Source organism: Pipistrellus kuhlii, unplaced genomic scaffold, assembly GCF_014108245.1.
Source record: "Pipistrellus kuhlii isolate mPipKuh1 unplaced genomic scaffold, mPipKuh1.p scaffold_m20_p_16, whole genome shotgun sequence".
Classification (NCBI taxonomy): domain Eukaryota; kingdom Metazoa; phylum Chordata; class Mammalia; order Chiroptera; family Vespertilionidae; genus Pipistrellus; species Pipistrellus kuhlii.
The window spans coordinates 27696608-27714319 of NW_023425471.1; the positions used below are offsets into that span (position 1 = coordinate 27696608).

General features: G+C 38.9%; 1 protein-coding gene across 1 annotated transcript in view; it reads left to right on the forward strand.

Annotated features, from left to right (window-relative positions):
* Window positions 1–17712, forward strand: part of ZC3H12B (zinc finger CCCH-type containing 12B) — a 166294-nt gene that overhangs the window by 70286 nt on the left and 78296 nt on the right. The window contains exons 3-4 of the mRNA XM_036439905.2: window positions 12863–13030; window positions 13412–13535. The gene's annotated coding sequence lies outside the window, so the exon portion shown is untranslated. The remainder of the gene's footprint in view (window positions 1–12862; window positions 13031–13411; window positions 13536–17712) is intronic.

Genomic DNA, 17712 nt, shown 5'->3' on the forward strand with positions numbered 1-17712 from the left:
TTGATGTTTCTATCTCCCTCTTCCTTCTTCTCTGATTTTTATAATCAATAAAATATATTTAAAACAATAACAACAACAAAAAGAACACGGAAATAATCACCGAAAACTTCCCCAACCTGGCGAAGGAAAATGTAACAAAAGTTCAGTACCAGTGACATCTGCAGTACCAGTTCTGTGGGGGAATGGGGAACAGAAAATCCCAATCAGAATGAACCCAAAGAGACCCACACCTAGTTACATCCTAATTAAAATGGCAAATGTTAAAGATAAAGAATCTTAAAGGCAGCAAGAGACAGAACATTACCTATAAAGTAATTCCCATTAGAATGTCAACTGGCTTCTCAAGAGGAACACTTCAGACTAGAAGGGAGTGGCATGAAGTACTCCAAGTATTAATGAAAAGCAAAAGCCTAAATATAAGACTACTGTATCCAGCAAGGCTATCATTTAAAATTGAAAGTGAAATGAAAAGCTTTCCATACAAAAAAAAAAAAAAAGTTTAAAAGAGTACATTACCGTGAGAAGATGGCGGAAGAATAGATGGGCGGATTCTGAGCCCTGTCCCGAAGCAGAAAGAGAGAGCAGCTGATGGTCTTCTGCTGTGAGTGTTTATTAGCAAGCTGGGAGACAGCGAACACCAGAAGAAACTGCTTGGGGGCCGCTGACAGAGGTACCCCTCACAGGGAAGGACCCACACGGGCTACGTCCCTGCCCGGAGCTACCTACCAGCTTGGACAGGGAAACCTCGCCATCTTGAGAGGAAGATAGGATCCTGTCAGAGGCCTGAATATCCACAGCCGCAGCGACCACCAAGCAGCTGTGACCCTCAGAACATGGATCCCAGGCGGCGCGAACACCTGGCTGCACTGGAGTGCCCCACTGCTCGGTGAAAAGGTCAGATTTCCCAGGAGAGGGTGGAGAGCCCTTGCTGCGAAAACAAAGCCTGTGCACACAGAGCACGCGTGTGCGTGCAGAAGCTGGAGGACAAGGGCGGTGATTACAAGTAGAAGCCCCCGCTGTTGGGCGGGTGTCACCCGTGAAAGTGGACGGGGCTCCTAACAGGGGAGATATCTAAAGAGCAACACATTTGGACCTGGCTCGAAGGGATATTGGAGAATTGCGGGAGATTACAGTTGCGCGGACCTGCCCCCTCCCCCCTCCTTGGTTCCTGCTTCAGAGAGGATGGGGGGGGGGAGCTGGAGAGGCTCTTAGGGGTGTCGAACTCAATCAGAGAAGGGGCCAAAATCTAAAATCCAGCCTAAATCGCGGGCCGAATGGTTTACTGAACAGTCATAAACTGTCATTGTGATGGAAATGCAGCGGAGTGCAGTGATGACAGTGCGGTGCGGGCCACATTGCAAGGCCTGGCGGGACGGATTTGGCCCGTGGGCCTTGTGTTTGACACATGTGCTCTAGAGTCTGGGAAGTCAACCTAGAAACACTGCCCCTGGAAGCTAATTCACAAATTGACTCTAGTGTAATAAAAACAAAGCAAAACCTGCCTAAAAATCAGGACTGGATTATAACAATAGAGGAAGCAAATGACCTTCATTACTGCAAATTCTATTTAAATTTTTTAAATTTTATTATTTTTTTTAATTGTTAAATTTTTGTTTTTTATTTTTGTTTTCATTATTTGAAACGTTTACCCAAGAAACTATTTATTTTTCTTTTTCCTCACTTGATTTTATAATTATTACATTGTATACGTAATCAACATTATTATTACTACTAATTTACCTTTTTCATCTTATTTTCTTTTGTTTGTTTTTATTATTTTTATTTCATTTTATTATATATAGATATTTTTTTTTTATTTCAGGGTTACTGTTCTACAGTCTTTATCTTTCCTTCTCCAACGCTTTATTCTATCTCAACCCTACCTTTATGCCTTCACCCTCTTTCCGATCTTTTCCTTTGGTACCCCATTTATCTTAACCCTTTTCTGCTCTAGATTTTCCCCATTCTTTCTGTCTACCACCTCCTAAAATTTCACCCTACTTGTATATATCTAATTTCCAACTACCTGCTCCAAGCCCATTCACATCTCCCTCGCAGTTGTCCTAAAAACAAAACAAAACAAAACAAAACAAAACAAAAACAGTCTTTCTCTCTAACCCTTTGAAGTTGTATGTTGAATGTTAACTATACTGAAGTTGTATGCTTTTCTTTATAAGATTGATTTGCCTATGCTTTTGGTTTGATTGTATGTTTTTGTTAGCTGGGTTCTAGTCACCTTTATTGGTGGTTATTAATATTGCAAACACATTTCCATTCAGTGCCTTGTGTGTTGTACCTGGTTGTGTTGTATTTTGTGCCTTTAAATCAAAGCAGGAGAGAGAGAACTATACAATCAGACATCCTAGATCATGGGGAGACCAAAAAACATACCGCATATGAAAGAAAAGCAGGCTTCACTAGAAAACGAAGTAAACGAGATAGAGGCAAGCAACCTACCAGAGCAAGAATTCAGAGTAATGATCATAAGATGGCTAAAAAGAATGGAAGACAAATTTGACAATATGAGTAAGAACCAAGAGGAAATGAAGAAGAACCAAGAAGAAATGAAAATGACATTGCTACTTTAAGAGCTCAATAGAAAGCATCAAGAGTAGATTAGAAGAAGCAGAGGACCGCATCAGCGAGCTAGAAGACAAGATGGAAAAAAATACCCAATTAGAACAGCTTCTGGAGAAAAAAAAAATTAAAAAACAGGAGGAAAATCTAAGGGAACTTTGGGACAATACAAAACAAAACAATATTAGAATAATAGGGGTTCCAGAAGGAAAAGGAATTGAGGAAAACAAGGAAAATGTATTTCAAGAAATAATGACAGAAAACTTTTCTGAGATAGAGAAGAAAAAACCCACACAAATCCAAGATGCTCGCAGAGTCCCAAGCAGAATGAACCCCAGAAAACCAACCCCTAAGCACATTATACAATAATTAAGCTGGCAAACACCAACGACAAAAAAATAATTTTAAAAGCAGCCAGAGAGAGACAGAAAGGAACCCCCATCAGACTAGCAACTGATTTCTCAACAGAAACTTATCAGTCCAGAAGGGAATGGGATGAAATATACAAAGTCATGCAAAGGAATGGTCTGAATCCAAGAATACTGTACCCAGCAAGGCTATCAATCAAAATTGAAGGTGAAATCAGGAGCTTCACAGACAAAAACAAACTAAGGAAATTTATCTCCACCAAACTAGCAATGCAAGAAATGATAAAGGGTCTACTGTAAAATTAAAGAAATAGAAAGCAAAGAAGGAACACAGGGGTATAGAATAAAAATGGTGTCTAATAAGTATCTATCAATAATAACTTTAAATGTAAATGGACTAAATGCTCCAATCAAAAGACATAGGGTAACGGATTGGATAAGAAAACAAGACCCATATATCTGTTGTCTACAAGAAACCCACCTCAGAAAAAAAGATGCACACAGACTGAGGGTGAAGGGATGGAAAAAGGTTTTCCAGGCGAATGGAAATGAAAAAAAAATGCTGGGGTAGCAATACTTATATCTGACAAATTAGATCTCAGAGTGAAGGACATAACAAGAGATAATGAAGGCCACTTCATAATACTAAAGGGAGCAATCAAACAAGAAGAAATAACCCTGGTAAATATATATGCACCCAACACGAGAGCACCCCAATATATACAAAAAACTGCTGGAGAACATTAAGGGAGAGATTAATAGCAATACATCATAGCAGGAGACTTTAATACCCCACTATCACCTTTTGACAAATCATCTAAACAAAAAATCAGCAAAGAAATATCAATCTTAAATGACTCGCTAGACCAGATGGAATTAATCGATATCTTCAGAACATTCCATCCCAAAGCCACAGAATATACATTCTTCTCAAGTGCACATGGGACATTCTCAAAGATAGACCACATTTTGGGACATAGGCAAAGTCTCTTCAAATTCAAGAAGATAGAAATCATATCGAACATCTTCTCAGATCATAGTGGCATAAAACTGGAAATTAACTACAATGAAAAAAATCCAAAGAAATCAAACACATGGAGACTAAATAGCATGCTATTAAACAAGGACTGAGTTACCAAAGAAATCAAGGAAGAAATTAAAAACATCCTGGAAACAAATGACAATGAAAACACAACTATCCAAAATCTATGAGACACAGCAAAAGCAGTTTTGAGAGGGAAGTTCATATCCCTACAAGCCTATTACAAAAAACTAGAAAAAATGGTAACAAATGATCTAACTCTACAACTCAAAGAGTTAGAAAAGGAGCAACAAGAAAAGCCCAGTGTAAGCAGAAGGAAGGAAATAACAAAAATCAGAGCACAGATAAACGACATAGAGACTACAGAAACAATACATAAGATCAACCAAACCAAGAGCTGGTTCTTTGAAAGAATAAACAAAATAGACGAACCTCTAGCCAGGCTAACCAAGAAACAAAGAGAGAGGACCCAAATAAACAAAATCAGAAACGAAAGAGGTGAAATAACAACAGACCCCGCCGAAATACAAAGGATTGTTACAAAGTACTACGAACAACTCTATTCCAACAAACTGAACAACCTGAAGGAAATGGACATATTCCTAGAAACATACAACCTTCCAAAACTCAATTAGGAAGAATCTAAAAATCTAAATAGAGCAGTGACTTGGGAAGAAATTGAAACAGTCATCAAAAAGCTTCCAGCAAACAAAAGCCCAGGGCCAGATGGCTTCACAGGAGAGTTTTACCAAACATTCAAGGAAGAACTAAAACCTATCCTCCTCAGAATTTTCCAAAAAATTTAAGAGGAAGGAACACTTCCAAACTCCTTCTATGAAGCCAGCATCACCCTAATACCAAAACCAGATAAAGACAACTCAATGAAAGAGAATTATAGGTCAATATCCCTCATGAATATAGATGCCAAAATCCTCAACAAAATTATAGCAAATCGGCTCCAGCAGAGCATCACAAAGATCATACACCATGACCAAGTAGGATTTATTCCAGGAATGCAAGGTTGGTACAATGTCTGCAAATCAATAAATGTAATACATCACATAAACAAATTGAAAGATAAAAATCATATAGTCATATGAATTGATGCAGAAAAAGCATTTGATAAAATCCAACACCCTTTCCTGATAAAAACTCTCAAAAAGGTGGGAGTACAAGGATCATACCTCAACATAATAAAAGCTATATATGATAAACCCACAGCCAACATCATACTCAATGAGCAAAAACTAAAACCATTCCCTCTAAGAACAGGAACAAGACAGGGATGCCCACTATTGCTACTCCTCTTTGACATAGTACTGGAAGTACTAGCCATTGCAATTAGACAAGAGGAGAAAATAAACGGCATCTAAATTGGAAAAGAAGTAAAGTTATCCTTATTTGCAGACGACATGATATTGTATATAAAAAACCCAAAAGACTCCATTAAAAAATTAATTGACTTAAGTGAATTTGGCAATGTAGCAGGATACAAAATTAACACCAAGAAATCTATGGCATTTCTATACACCAATAGTGAACTTACAGAAACAGAGACTAAAAAAGCAATTCCATTTACTATCGCACCAAAAAAATTAAGATACCTAGGAATAAACTTAACTAAGGAAGTAAAGGACCTATTTGCAGAAAACTACACGGCACTGAAAAAAGAGATAGAGGTAGATGTAAACAGATGGAAGAACATACCATGTTCATGGATTGGTAGAATCAACATAATCAAAATGTCCATACTTCCTAAAGCAATCTATAGGTTCAATGCACTCCCCATTAAAATACCAACGGCATATTTCACTGACCTAGAAAGAACTCTCCAAAAGTTCATTTGGAACAATAAAAAACCCCGAATAGCCACAGCAATCCTGAGAAAGAAGAGTAAAGTAGGAGGGATCTGAATACCAGACTTCAAACTGTATTACAAAGCCACTTTTCTCAAAACAGTCTGGTACTGGCACAAGAACAGATATACTGTATAGATCAATGGAATCGAATCGAGAACCCAGATATCAACCCAAATCACTATGCTCAATTAATATTTGACAAAGGAGGCACGAATATACAATGGAGTCAAGACAGTCTCTTCAATAAATGGTGTTGGGAAAATTGGACAGATACATGCAAAAGAATGAAACTAGATCACCAACTTACACCATACACAAAAATAAACTCAAAATGGATACAGGACTTAAACATCAGACTGGGAAACCAGAAAAATACTAGAAGTATCCACAGGCAACAAAATCTCAGACATATGCCAAAAGAACTTCTTCAGTGATACTGCCCCTAGGGCAATGGAAGCTAAAGAGAAAATAAACAAATGGGACTACATCAAAATAAAAAGCTTTTTTACAGCAAAAGAAACCATCAACAAAACAACAAGAAAGCCCACTGTGTGGGAGAACATATTTGCAAATGTTACCACTGATAAAGGGTTAATCTCCATCATCTACAAACAGCTTATACAACTAAATAAAGGGAAGATGAATGATCCAATTAAAAAATGGGCAATGGACCTAAATAGAATATTTTCAAAAGAAGACAGAAGGAAGGCCAAAAGGCACATGAAAACATGCTCAAAGTCACTAATTATCTGAGAGATGCAAATCAAAACAACAATGCGGTTCCATCTCACACCTGTCAGAATGGCCAACATCAACAAATCAACAAATGACAAGTGTTGGCGAGGTTGTGGAGAAAAATGAACCCTTGTGCTCTGCTGGTGGGAATGCAGACTGGTGCAACCACTGTGGAGAACAGTGTGGAGTTTCCTCAAAAAACTGAAAATGGAACTCCCATTTGACCCAGTAATCCCACTTCTAGGAATATATCCCAAGAAACTAGAAACACCAATCAGAAAGGATACTTGCACCCCTATGTTCATAGCAGCACAATCTACAATAGCCAGAATATGGAAACAGCCTTGGTGCCCATCAGCAGATGATTGGATCCAAAAACTATGGTACATCTACACAATGGAGTACTATGCTGCCATAAAAAAGAAGGAATTCTCATCATTTGCAGCAACCTGGATGGAATTGGAGAACATCATGCTGAATGAAATAAGCCAATCATTGAAAGAGAAACACCACATGACCTCACTCATTTGTCGATAATAAAGAACATTATAAACTGATGAACCAAAAGATAGATATAGAGACAGTATATCAACAAGCAGATTGTCAAATTACAGCGGGGTGGGGAGGAAGATCTGGGGGAGATAGTAGATCAACCGAAGGACTTTTATACATGCATATAAGTACAACCAATGGACATAAAACTCTGGGAAAGGAGGGGATGTGTGGGAGGGAGAGAGGGGGGCAAAAAAAATCAATAAAATATATTTTAAAAATAGAAAAAAAATAGAAATGAATTTGGCAAGGTATTAGGCTACAAAATCAACATCCACAAATTGACAGCATTTTTATAAACCTACTAGAGGCCTGTTTCACAAAATTTATACAAAATGGGGTCCCTCAGTCCAACCTCCACCCTTTCCAATCCAGGACCACTCGGGGTGTCTGACTGCCTCTCAAAATCTGGGACCACTGGCTCCTAACTGCTCACCTGCCTGCCTCCCTGATCGCCCCAACCCCTCTGCTTGCCTGCCTGATCACCACTAACTACCTCTGCCTGCCTGATTGCCCCTAACCACTTCTGCCTGCCTGCCTGATCACCCCTAACTGCTCCCCTACTGGACTGATCACCCCTAACTGCTCCCATGCTGGCCTGATTGCCCCTAACCATCTCTGCCTTGCCCTGTACCTGGGACCCAGATTCCCTCCTCCAGACAGTCACAAGCACCTGGGACCTGGGCTTTCCGTCCTCGGGCTGGCTATAAGCACCCAGGGCCCTGGTCCACTTTGCCCAGGCTGGCTGCAGCCACAGGGGACTGTGCGTGGGTGGCTTCACCTGGGCCGCAGCCGCAGACACCCGGGGCCATGGGGCAGGTGGCTTGTCCCTCTTCTGGACCGCAAGCACATCTGCTGGCGCCCGAGACCACAGGGACCATGGATTGTGTAGATTGTCCCTCTCCCAGGGCGCAGACCCAGGTGCAGCCGCTGGCAACCAGGACCATGGGGTAGACTGTTTGTCCCTCTTGTGGGCTGCAGCCTGGCTGGTCCCCATTCTTCTCTCGAGAGCTCATTTGTGCCTGGCTTGTCCCCATTCCTCTTGTGAGCTCATTTATGCGTGGCTGGTCCCCATTTCACCCAGTATTGAGTGTCTGAGCATTTATGTGATGGCATGAGGGCATAACTATATGAGGGCATGATGACCATTTGAATATTAGCTCTTTATTATATAGAATAATTAACTCTCAAAATGCTACACGTTTCTTATTTACAACATTGATGCCCCATTCCCTCCCGCACCCTGACATGGATGTTGATGCAACTTATGTGTGTTCTTCCTGAACCTTCTATGATGTTTAAATTGTTTAATCTGTCAAACTAAAAAGTTCAACATCTTTTAAAAAATGTGACATCACCACCATAACATGTAATCTCCAGGAGCACCTGCCTGCAATTTTTATTTATTTAGGGAGTTACATAGGTGATGAGGAAATTGTTAATTATCTTTCCGTTTCCTGGGAAGCGAAGGTTACATCTTGCAGAGGTAGTTTTGAGGAAAAATGTCCTTATGACTTGAGCCATGGTTCTACCAATAATTAAAAGATAGAAAGAAAAAAAAAAAAAGAGAGAGAGCGAGGGAGAGAAAGAAACTGTTACAGTGTAATTCAGATCATTTTAAAAAGCAAAATCAAGTGCAATTTTGTTTACAAATGGTATATATTAAAGATTTTTCTATTTCAGATGTACTTTAGAGAAAAATATTAGCTTAACTCTTTTGACATCTGCTATTGTGACACATCCCGTTGCTGGCAATGTGGTGCACACTCCAGAACTTTTAACTACTGTTTTGTAAGCCTCAAGGCAACATTGCAGACTCCAGACAGAGCTTTGTTTGCCTTCATTCACTGGGTGTTGCACTAGATGTAGCGAGGCACTCCGTCTAAGTGCTTGTGAATGAGCACCCTGTTAGAAACTCTGATTCTTCAAAAGCAGGAGCTAACACAAAGGAGACCGCTCCTTCTGGTTTAAGTTTTGCTGCATGAAGTAGTGTGGAAACCCTGGACTGCTGCTCATTCTTTAGGGTAACTGGTTCTTGTATCTGGTGTTGGTAAGAGACTGTTTATAAGAGACATCACAAGGTGATGGGATTCATTTGAAGCACTCTATTTCTGTTTTAATGGTTTTATCTACTTTTGCCTTTCAAGAGTTTTGTTCTACATAGAAAGTTCATGCCGTTTTTTAATATAAAAAATTTTAACAAAAAAAAAAAAAAAAAAAAAAAAAAAAAAAAAAACTAAAAAAGCAATCCTATTTACCATTGCAACAACAACAAAAAACACGACACCTAGGAATAAACTTAATCAAGAAGGCAAAAGACCTATACTTGGAAAACTATAGGACATTGAAAAAAGAAAAAACAGAAGATACAAACAAGTGGAAGAGTATATTGTATTCAGGGATTATAAAATTAACATAATTAAAATGTCCGTATTACCCAAAACAATCTATAAACTTAATATAGTCCCCATTAAAATACCAATGTCATTCTTTACAGAGCTAGAACTCCAAAAATTTACATGGAACCATAAAAGACCCAAAAACCTGTAGCAATCTTGAGAAAGAAAAACGAACTAAGAGAGATCACAATACCAGATATCAAACTATACTACAAAGCCATTATAACCAAAACATCCTGGTACTGGCACAAGAACAGGCATATAGGCTAATGGATCAGAACAGAGACCAAGAAATTGACAAACCATTACAATCAATTAATATTTGACAAAAGAGGCAAGGACATATAATAAAGACAGTCTCTTCAACAAATGGTGCTGGGAAAACTGGACAGATTCATGCAAAAAGATGAAGCTAGACCACCAACTTACACCATAAAAAAGAATAAACTCAAGGTGTATAAAAGACTTAAATGTAAGGCATGAAACCAGAAAAATCTTAGAGAGCATAGGTAGTAAAATCTCAGACATGTCACGTAGCAATATTTTTACTGATATAGCTCCTAGGGCAAAGGAAACTAAGGAAAAAAATAAACAAATGGAACTACATAAAAATAAAATGCTTCTGCATGGCAAAAGAAACCACCATCAAAATGAAAAGAGAACTCTCTGTATGGGAGAATATATTTGCCAAGGATACATCTAATAAGGGGTTAATATCCAAAATAGATACAGTACTCATACAACTCAACAAAAGGAAGGCAAAGAATCCAATTGAAAAAGTAAGAAGAAGACCTTTATCTTTCTTTGGCTTATTTTGATGGTTGGGGGGGAGGGTAGACTCATATAATGCTTTAAACAATAAAGAATTAAAAAAAAGAAGAAGAAGGTCTAAATAGACATTTCTCCAAAGAGGATATACAAATGGTCAAGAAACATGAAAAAAATGCTCAAACTCACTAATAATCAGAGAAATATAAATTAAAGCCACAATGAGATATCACCTCACACCTGTAAAAATGGCTACCATCAAAAAATCAACACACAACAAATGAAGACAAAGATTTAGATGCAGTGTTTCCCAAACTTTTGACATATGTGTACCCCTTCTATAATTTTCATAACGCTGAGTACCCCTCGTACTCATGAGAACGTAGAATTAGGAACAGCTAAGCACGATGCAGTGCATATCCCCACCAAACTCCGGTGCATCACGTACTCCCACCAAACTCTTCCCGTACCCCTGGAGGTACGTGTACCACACTTTGGGAAACATTGAAAAGGGAAGTCTAGTTCACTGCTGGTAGAAATGCAGATTGGTGCAGCACTATGGAAAATAGTATGGAGTTTCACAAAAAAAATAAAAATGGAACTTCCATTTGACCCAGCAATACCACTTTTGGTAATATATCCTTAAAAAAACCAAAACAATGATCAGAAAGAATACATGCACCCCTGTGTTCATATTTACAATAACTAATATTTTGAAACAGCCCAAGTGCCCAGCAATAGACAAATGAATAAACCTACTGTGGTATATTTACACCATGGAACTGTGCAGCAGTAAAAAAGAAGAATCTCTTACACTTTGAGACAGCATGGAGGGACCTGGAGATTATTAATGCTAAGCAAAATAAGCCAGTCAGACAAAGATAAGTATCACATGATCTCACTATATGTGGAATCTAATTAACAAAACAAACTGATTAATGGAATAGATCCAGAGACATGGAAGCATGTAACAGAGTGTGGAATCTCAGAAGAAGGCATGGGAGGGGGGGTAACCAAAGAACTTGTATGCATATATGCATAACCCATGGACACAGACAATAGGGTGATGAAGTCCTAGAGCAGGAGGCAGGGGCAGGCTGGAGGGGGTTAATGGGGGGAGGGGGAAAAGGGGACATAGGTAATACTTTCAACAATAAAGATATTTTTTTAAAAAATAATAGCTAAGGTTTGGAAACAGCCTAAGTGCCCATCAATAGATGCATGAATAAAAAATAAAAAAAACAACAACTGTAGGACATTTACACTATAGAATACTATGCAACTGTAAAAAAAGAGGGATCTCTTACCCTTTGGGATACCATGGTTGGACGTGTAAAATATTATGTGAAGTGAAATAAGCCAAACTGAGAGAGACAAATATCACATTATTTCACTTATTTGTGGAACCTAATGAATTGGCCTACAAAATGACACCTGAAGCATGGAGGCATGGAACATAACTTGTTATAGGTTGGGGAGACAAGAAGTGAGAAACCAAATAACTTATACACTTAGTGGCCCAGTGCACAAAATTACTGCACTTGGGGTGGGGGGACCCTCAGCCCAGCCTACACCCTCTCACAGTCCAGGAGCACTCAGGGGATGTCCGACTGATGGCTTAGGTCCATCCCCTGTGAGCACAAGCTGTCAGTCAAACATCCTTAGCTGTGAGCCCGGCTTTCTGTATGAGTGGCTCTCCCTCTGTGGGAGCACACTGACCATCAGAGGGCAGCTTCTGCATTGAGTTTCTGCCCCCTGGTGGTCAGTGCATGTCATAACAATTGGTCATTCTGCTGTTCAGTTGATTTGCATATTAGCCTTTTATTATATAGGATATGCCTAGCCCATTGACATGGGCAATAGTGTAATGAAGACCTATGGAGGTAGGGAGCGGCTGGGAGGAAGGAGAAGGAAGGGAGGTGGTGGGAAATGGGAGACACCTATAATACTATCAATAATAAAAATATATATTTTGAAAAATGGCAACAGCCAACATAACAACAAAAAATAAATAAACTGATTAATAAAATAGAAACAGCCATTAATGTTTCATTAATAAAATGAAACAGACTCACAGCTGTCAGATTGAAGAGGGGACCAGGATGTAAAAGGTGATGGGATTAAGCAAAAAACACAAACAAAATCTCATAGATGCAGATGGATTATATATATACTACAGGCCCTATGCACAAAATTCTTGCAAGAGTAGGCCTTCCCTTCCCCTGGCTGCTGGGACCTGGGCTTCCCTCCGGCCACCAGCAGGCACCCAGGACCCGGGCTTCCCTCACAGCCCTGGCTTCATCTAAAAGGTCACCCAGAAGAATGTCCAGTTTAATTAGAATATTATGCTTTTATTATTATAGATAAGCCACCTGAGCTTCAAACCATTTTGTGAGGTATGAATGATAGGGATTATTAGTGTATAGTAATCCCTATAAATAAGATAGATTAAATGATGTTCTAAGTCATCCAACTGTAAGTGGCAGTGGTAGACATTTTACCTAGGTCTGCTATACACAAAACCTCTGCTCCTTTCATTTTTCCCATGTTCTTTCTTTTCAGACCCACTATGGAATAAAGCAATACTGCTTCTCAATTACCCATGCTGCATGAAGCAAGCATTCTGCTCTTTTGGAGATTGTGAAGATTACCAGCTTCCAACAGCTACAAGAAAAGAGACAGGGTATAAGAATTTCTACTCCAAAGCATCCCATCCCATAAGTGTGAAAGGTGAGGCCTGAATTCTTGGAGGGATAAATGAATTTTATCTTCATTCCAGAGAACCAACCTAAATGTTTGAAGAACTTACCATAGGAGCAAGATGAGACTTTGAGAGGGATGTAGAAATCAGCCCAGGAGCCTTAAGTCTTTGCTCTCCTTTTAACTCTGTTTGCTCTTCTATCCCCACTAGCCCTTCTGTATTGTCATTTAATAATTGGAGTGTATGGCAAGAAGGACTGTAAGAAGAGCTAGAAGTGGTTTCATGCAACAGTGAAATCTACACAGTGAATGAAGGGAGAATTAGGTATACAGAAGCATTAGGGGGTTTTGTGGTTTCTGTAAGTGAAAGAAACTGCTAATGCTAATAAAATTTGGATATCTGTCTTATAGGAAGTTTGACAAGGAGTATGGACTGCAGTGACCCATGGGAACTGTGTCCGTATCTAGCTTCTCAACCTGAGCTTTTGTATTCCTGGAGAAGTTTACCCTAAGGATGTTCTGAACGACAGTAGAGGTTGGTAAAAGAATTGTAAAGATGTTTGTAGATCTATTAAAAATATAGTCTAGAATGTAGGCCAGCAAACACAGAGAAGGGAACCAGGAGGGTAAGAGAGATAAGAAGAGGCCTACTATGGTAAGAACAAATATCAATCATCAAACCCATAAGTTTGTCATATTGGAATGACACTCTAACCAACTAAGCTACCTAGCCAGAACAGTACCAGTTCTTTACAAACTCTTCCAAAAAAATAGAAGTTAAGCAGAAACTTTCCAACCCATTATATAAGGCCAATATTACCCTGATACCAAAATCGAACAAAAACATCACACAAAATGAAAAATATAGGCCAATATTTCTTATGAATATAGAGACAAAAATCCTCAATAAAACACTAGCAAACAAAATCCAGAAACATCTAAAAAGAATTATATATAATGATCAATTGGGATTTATACCCAGAATACAAGGTTTACATACCAAGTCAATTAATGTTCTACAATATCAATAAAATAAAAAGTAAAAGGGCATTACTATCACAATAGACAAAGAAAAATCTTTTGGCAAAATAAAATAACCTTTCTTAATAAAAAGCACTCAGCAAATTTGGAATAAAAAAAAAAACACTTTTCAATCTGATACATGGCATTAAAAAAAACTAGCTAACATTGTATGTAATGGTGAAATATTGGATGTTTTCCTTCTAAAATTAGGAACAGGACAAAAATGTCTGCTCTTGCCTTTTCCATTCAATATTGTGCTTGAGGTTTTAGAAAGACAACTAGGCAAGAAAAATAAACAAAATAAATCCATATTGGAAAAGAAGAATAAAACTATTCTATTCAGAGGTGATGTGATTTTGTACATAAAACATCATAAGGAATTCACAAAATGTATCAGGACTAACAAACAAGTTCAAGAATCTCAAAAAGAAAATGGTAGTGGGAGAGTGGGAAGAGATTAACCAAATAATTTATATGCATATATGCATTACCTATGGACACAGAAAATAAGGCAGTGAAGGCTTGGGATAGGGCAGAAACCAAGAGGAGAGAGACAGTAGGGGGAAGGGGAGGATCACTGGTAATACTGTCAACAATAAAGATTTTTAAAAAAAATTCAGGGGCCAGAGGAAATGGCGGCAGAATAGACATATGTGTTCCCAGGCTTGTCCTGGAGCAGAAAGAAAGGACAGCTGAGGGTCACATGGGGAGTGTTTGTTGGCAATGTAAGGGACAGCTAAACTTCAGGAGAAGGTGGGAAACAGCTAGATGAGGTTCCCCTGACCGGACAGCCCCCACTGTGGCTGGGTCCCCTCCTGGAGCTACAGGCCCAGACATGGAGAACACGCCATTTTGAAAGGGAAAGTGAATCTTATTGTAAGCCTGAAAATCCACAACTGCAATAACCACTAAACAGCTGCAAACCCCAGAACACCTGTCCCCAATTGGCACAAACATGCGGATTCAAAGGGGCTCTTCACTCCACCACTGAAAGGTCAGATTTCGCATGGGATAACGAGAGAGAACAACATAACCAGACATCTGGAGAAGAGAGACCATGGGGAGAAAAAGAAATAGCCCACATATGAAAGAAAAGCAGGCATCACCAGAAAAGGAAGTAAACAAATTAGAGGCAAGCAACCTATCAGAAAAAGAATTCAGAGAAATGATCATAAGGTGGCTGAAAAGAATGGAAGGCAAATTCGAAAATATAGTAAGAACCAAGAGGAAATGAAGAAGAACCAAGAAGAAATGAAAATGACATCGCTACTGTTAAGAACTCAATAGAAAGCATCAAGAGTAGATCAGAAGAAGCAGAGGACTGCATCAATGAGCTAGAAGACAAGATGGGGGGAAATACCCAATTGGAGCAACTTCTAGAAAAACAAAATTAAAAAGCAGGAGAGCCTAAGGGAATGTTGGGACAACACAAAATAAAACTACATCTGCATAATAGCAGTTCCAGAAGGAAAAAAACTGAGCAAGGAATAGAAAACCTGTTTGAAGAAATAATGATAGAAAGATTCCCTGATATAGGGAAGAAAAAAAAACAAAAAAACCCACACAAATCCTTAGAAGCTCACAGACTCCCAACCAAAATGAACCCCAAAAGACCAATGCCAAGGCATATTATATTTAAATTGGCAGACACCAATGACAAAGTAATAATCTTAAAAGTGGCCAGAGAGAGATGGAAAGTAACATACAAAGGAAACTCCATCAGACTAGCAACTGATTTCTCAACAGAAACTCAACAGGCCAGAAGGGAATTGAATGAAATATACAAAGTCATACAAAGGAAGGGTCTGAATCCAAGAATACTACACCCAGCATGTCTATCAATAAAAATTAAAGGTGAAATCAGGAGCTTCACAGAAAAAAAAAAAAAAAAAAAAAAAAGACTAAGGGAATTTATCACAACCAAACCAGCAATGCAAGAAATGCTAAAGGGTATGCTGTAAAAAAATAAATAAATAAATAAAAGAAAGAACGAAAGAATGAAAGAACGAAACAAAGAAAGAAAGAAAGAAAGAAAGAAAGAAAGAAAGAAAGAAAGAAAGAAAGAGGAAGAAAGAAAGAAATAGAAAGTGAAGAAGGAACACAGGGGTATAGAATAAAAACGGCAACAAATAAGTACCAATGAATAATAACTTTAAATGTAAATGGATTAAATGCCCCAACCAAAAGACATAGGGTAACAGATTGGATAAGAAAACAAAAACCACCGAAACCGGTTTGGCTCAGTGGATAGAGCATCAGCCTGTGGACTGAAAGTTCCCAGGTTCGATTCCGGTCAAGAGCATGTACTTTGGTTGCCGGCACATCCCCAGCAGGGGGTGTACAAGAGGCAGCTGATCAATGTTTCTCTCTCATCAATGTATCTAAGTCTCTATCCCTCTCTCTTTCTCTCTGTAAAAAATCAATAAAATATATTTAAAAAAAAAAAAGAAAACAAAAACCATATATCTGCTGTCTACAAGAAAACCACCTCAGAAAAAAAGACACACACAGACTGAGGCAGAAGGGATGGAAAAACTTTTCCCAGGCAAATGTAAATGAAAGAAAAGCTGGTAGGCGAATCAAAATGAAAAAAAAAGAAAAAAAAAAAAAAAAAAAAAAAAAAAAAGCTGGGGTAGCAATGCTTATATCTGACAAATTAGATCTCAAAGCCAAAGGACATAACAGGAGATAAGGAATGACACTTCATAATAATAAAGGAAGCAATCCAACAAGAAGAAATAACTCTGGTAAACATATATGAACCCAAATACAGGAGCAAGCAAATACATAAAAAATAAACAAATAAATAAATAACCAACCAAAAAAAAAAAAAAACCCACAAAAACTGGAGAATATCAAGGGAGAGATTGAAAGCATTACATTTATAATAGGAGACTTTCATACCCCACAATCACCATTGGACAAATCCTATAAACAAAAAATCAGCAAAGAAACATCAACCCTAAATGAATCACTAGACCAGATGGAATTAATTGACATCTTCAGAACATTTCACCTCAAAGCCACAGAATATACATTCTTCTCAAGTGCACATGGGTCATTTTCAAAGATAGACCATATTTTGGGACATAGGTAAAGTTTCTTCAAATTCAAGAAGATAGAAATCATATCAAGCATCTTCCCAGATCACAGTGGCATAAAACTGGAAATCAATTAGAATAAAAACAACTCAAAGAAATAAGACACATGGAGAGAGATCCAAGATGGCTGCGCCGAGGTGAACACCTTGCCGCAGCCGCACACAACAATTTCAATAAAATAGAACTAAACTATAAAACGGACATTGCCCAGAACTACAGGAAGGTTGACTGACTGGAAATTCTTCAGCGAGAAGCAAGGAGAAAACCAGAAGGAGGCGCGGAGGAGCTGGAAAAGCCCAAGGTATGGAGACACAGAGCGCGGAGAGGACGAAGCCTGAGAGGAGGGAGGCCGAGTGCCTGGCAGGCATTCCCAAGCGGGAAGGAGATAAAACTCCGACTGTGCTGGGCCCCCGACTGCTCTGAACCCCAGTTTTAGGCCAGACCCCGGGGACTCAGGCTCAGCCATAGGGAGGTGGGCTGTAAGGCAGAACCCCGGGGAGAGGCGAAAGGAGGTCCCGGAGGCGCGCACACTGTGCACAGAGAAGGGACGGTCAGCTGTGCCATGGGATTGCCCTGACAGGAGGGAGA